Below are 3,943 nucleotides of genomic sequence, written 5' to 3'. Positions count from 1 at the left end.
CCCAAAACTTGGGCAACATGATAATATGGTGGGAGGAGTCATTTGGTTATTTTTGAGTGAAATCCGATCTCTAGAACTATGGAATACACCAACCACTACGATTAGGAACAAACTGCCTTTGGACATAAATTGTCCAATTTCTTACACCTATTCATTTCGGATCGAGCCCAAAACTTGGCCAACATCATAATATGGTGGGAGGAGTCATTTGTTTAGTTTTGAGTGAAATTCGATCTCTAGAACTATGAAATACACCAACCACTACGATTAGGAACGAACTGCCTTTGAACATAAATTGTCCAATTTCTTACACGTATTGATTTCCGATCGACCCCAAAACTTGGGCAACATCATGATAGGGTGGGAGGAGTCATTTGGTTAGTTTTGAGTGAAATCCGTTCTCTAGAACTATGGAATACCCCAACCACTCCGATTAGGAATGAACTGCCTTTGAACATAAATTGTCCACTTTCTTACACCTATTGATTTCGGATCGAGCCCAAAACTTGGGCAACATCATAATATGGTGGGAGGAGTCATTTGGTTAAGTTTGAGTGAAATCCGATCTCTAGAACTACCCAAAACACCAACCACTCCAATTAAGAACGAACTGCCTTTGAACTTGAATTGTCCAATTTCTTACACCTATTGATTTCGGATCGAGCCCAAAACTTGGGCAACATCATAATATGGTGGGAGGAGTCGTTTGGTTAAGTTGGAGTGAAATCTGATCTCTAGAACTACCCAACACCCCAACCTCTCCAATTAGGAAAGAACCGCCTTTGAACTTGAACTGTCCAATTTCTTACACCTACTGATTTCGGATCGAGCCCAAAACTTGTGCAACATCAGAATATGGTGGCAGGAGTCATTTGCTTAGTTTTGAGTGAAATCCGATCTCTAGAACTATGGAATACACCGACCACTACGATTAGGAATGAACTGCCTTTGAACATAAATTGTCCAATTTCTTACACCTATTGATTTCCGATCGAGCCCAAATCTTGGGCAACATCCTAATATGGTGGGAGAAGTCATTTGGTTAAGTTTGAGTGAAATCCGATCTCTAGAACTTCCCAAAACACCAACCACTCCAATTAGGAACGAACTGCCTTTGAACTTGAATTGTCCAATTTCTTACACCTATTGATTTCGGATCGAGCCCAAACTTGGGCAACATCATAATACGGTGGGAGGAGTCATTTGGTTAAGTTTGAGTGAAATCTGATCTCTAGAACTTCCCAAAACACCAACCACTCCAATTGGGAACGAACTGCCTTTGAACTTGAGTTGATCAATTTCTTACACCTATTGATTTCGGATCGAGCCCAAAACTTGGGCAACATAATAATATGGTGGGTGGAGAGATTTGGTTAGTTTTGAGTGAAATCCGATCTCTAGAACTATGGAATACACCAACCACAACGATTTGGAACGAACTGCCTTTGAACTTGAATTGTCCAATTTCTTACACCTATTGATTTCGGATCAAGCCCAAAACTTGGGAAACATCATAATATGGTGGGAGGAATCATTTGGTTAAGTTTGAGTGAAATTCGATCTTTAGAACTACCCAAAACACCAACCACTCCAATTAGGAACGAACTGCCTGTGAACTTGAATTGTCCAATTTCTTACACCTATTGATTTCGGATCGAGCCCAAAACTGGGGCAACATCGTAATATATTGGGAGGAGTCGTTTGGTTAAGTTTGAGTGAAATCCGATCTCAAGAACTACCCAAAACACCAACCACTCCAATTAGGAACGAACTGCCTTTGAACTTGAATTCTCCAATTTCTTACACCTACTGATTTCGGATCGAGCCCAAAACTGGGGCAACGTCATAATATGGTGCGAGGAGTCATTTGGGAAAGTTTGAGTGAAATCCGATCTCTAGAACTACCCGAAACACCAACCACTCCAATTATGAACGAACTGCCTTTGAACATAAATTGTCCAAATTCTTACACCAATTAATTTCGGATCGAGCCCAAAACATGGGCAACATCATAAAATGGTGGGAGGAGTCATTTGGTTAGTTTTGAGTGAAATCCGGTCTCTTGAACTATGGAATACACCAACCACTCCGATTTGGAACGAACTGCCTTTGAACATAAATTGTCCAATTTCTTACACCAATTAATTTCGGATCGAGCCCAAAACTTGGGCAACATCATAATATGGTGGGAGGAGTCATTTGGTTAGTTTTGTGTGAAATCCGATCTCTCGAACTATGGAATACACCAACCACTCCGATTAGGAATGAACTGGCTTTGAACATAAATTGTCCAATTTCTTACACCTACTGACTTCGGATCAAGCCCAAAACTTGGGCAACATCATAATATGGTGGAAGGAGTCATTTGGTTAGTTTTCAGTGAAATCCGATCTCTAGAACTTCGGAATACACCAAACACTCCGATTAGGAACGAACTGCCTTAGAACATAAATTGTCCAATTTCTTACACCTATTGATTTTGAATCGAGCCCAAAACTTGGGCAACATCATACTATGGTGGGAGGAGTCATCTGTTTAAGTTTGAGTAAAATCCGATGTCTAGAACTACCCAAAACACCAACCACTCCAATTAGGAACGAACTGCCTTTGAACTTGTATTGTCCAATTTCTTACACCTATTGATTTCGGATCGAGCCCAAAACTTGGGCCACATCATAATATGGTGGCAGGAGTCATTTGGTTAGTTTTGAGGGAAATCCGATCTCTAGAACTATGGAATACACCAACCACTCCGATTAGGAACGAACTGCCGTTGAACATAAATTGTCCAATTTCTTACACTATTGACTTCGGATCGAGCCCAAAACTTCGGCAACAACATAACATGGTGGGTGGAGTCATTCGGTTAAGTTTGAGTGAAATCCGATCTCTAGAACTACCCAAAACACCAACCACTCCAATTAGGAACGAACTCCCCTTGAACTTGAATTGTCCAATTTCTAATACCGTATTGATTTCGGATCGAGCCCCAAACTTGGGCGACATCGTAAGATGGTGGGAGGAGTCATTTGGTTAAGTTTGAGTGAAATCCGATCTTTAGAACTACCCAAAACACCAACCACTCCATTTAGGAACGTACTGCCTGTGAACTTGAATTGTCCAATTTCTTACAACTATTTATTTCGGATCGATCCCAACACTTGGGCAATATCATAATATGGTAGGAGGAGTCATTTGGTTAAGTTTGAGTGAAATCCGATCTCTAGAACAACCCAAAACTCCAACCACTCAAATTAGGAAAGAACTGCCTTTGAACTTGAATTGTCCAATTTCTTACACCTATTGATTTCGGATCGAGCACAAAACTTGGGCCACATCATAATATGGTGGCAGGAGTCATTTGGTTAGTTTTGAGTGAAATCCGATCTCTAGAACTATGGAATACACCAACCACTACGATTAGGAACGAACTGCCGTTGAACATAAATTGTCCAATTTCTTACACCTATTGATTTCTGATCGAGCCCAAAACTTGGGCAACAACATAATATGGTGGGAGGTATCATTTGGTTAATTTTGTGTGCAATCCGATCTCTAGAACTACCCAATATACCAACCACCCCAATTAGGAACGAACTGCCATTGAACGTGAATTGTCCAATTTCTTTCACCTATTGATTTCGAATCAACCCCAAAACTTGGGCAACAGCATAATATGGTGGGAGGAGTCATTCGGTTAATTTTGAGCGAAATCCGATCTTTAGAACTATTGAATACACCATCCACTTGAATTAGGAAAGAACTGCCTTTGAACTTGAATTGTCCAATTTCTTACACCTATTGATTTCGGATCGAGCCCAAAACTTGGACAACATCATAATATGGTGCGAGGAGTCATTTGGTTAATTTTGAGGGAAATCCGATCTCTAGAACTACCCAATACACCAACCACCCCAATTTGGAACGAACTTCCTTTGAACTT

Source organism: Prunus avium, chromosome 4 (assembly GCF_965620075.1).
Source record: "Prunus avium chromosome 4, drPruAviu1.hap1.1, whole genome shotgun sequence".
In the NCBI taxonomy this organism is placed as follows: Eukaryota; Viridiplantae; Streptophyta; class Magnoliopsida; order Rosales; family Rosaceae; genus Prunus; species Prunus avium.
The sequence above is the reverse complement of the archived record's forward strand: the minus strand, read 5'-3'. Positions refer to the sequence as shown.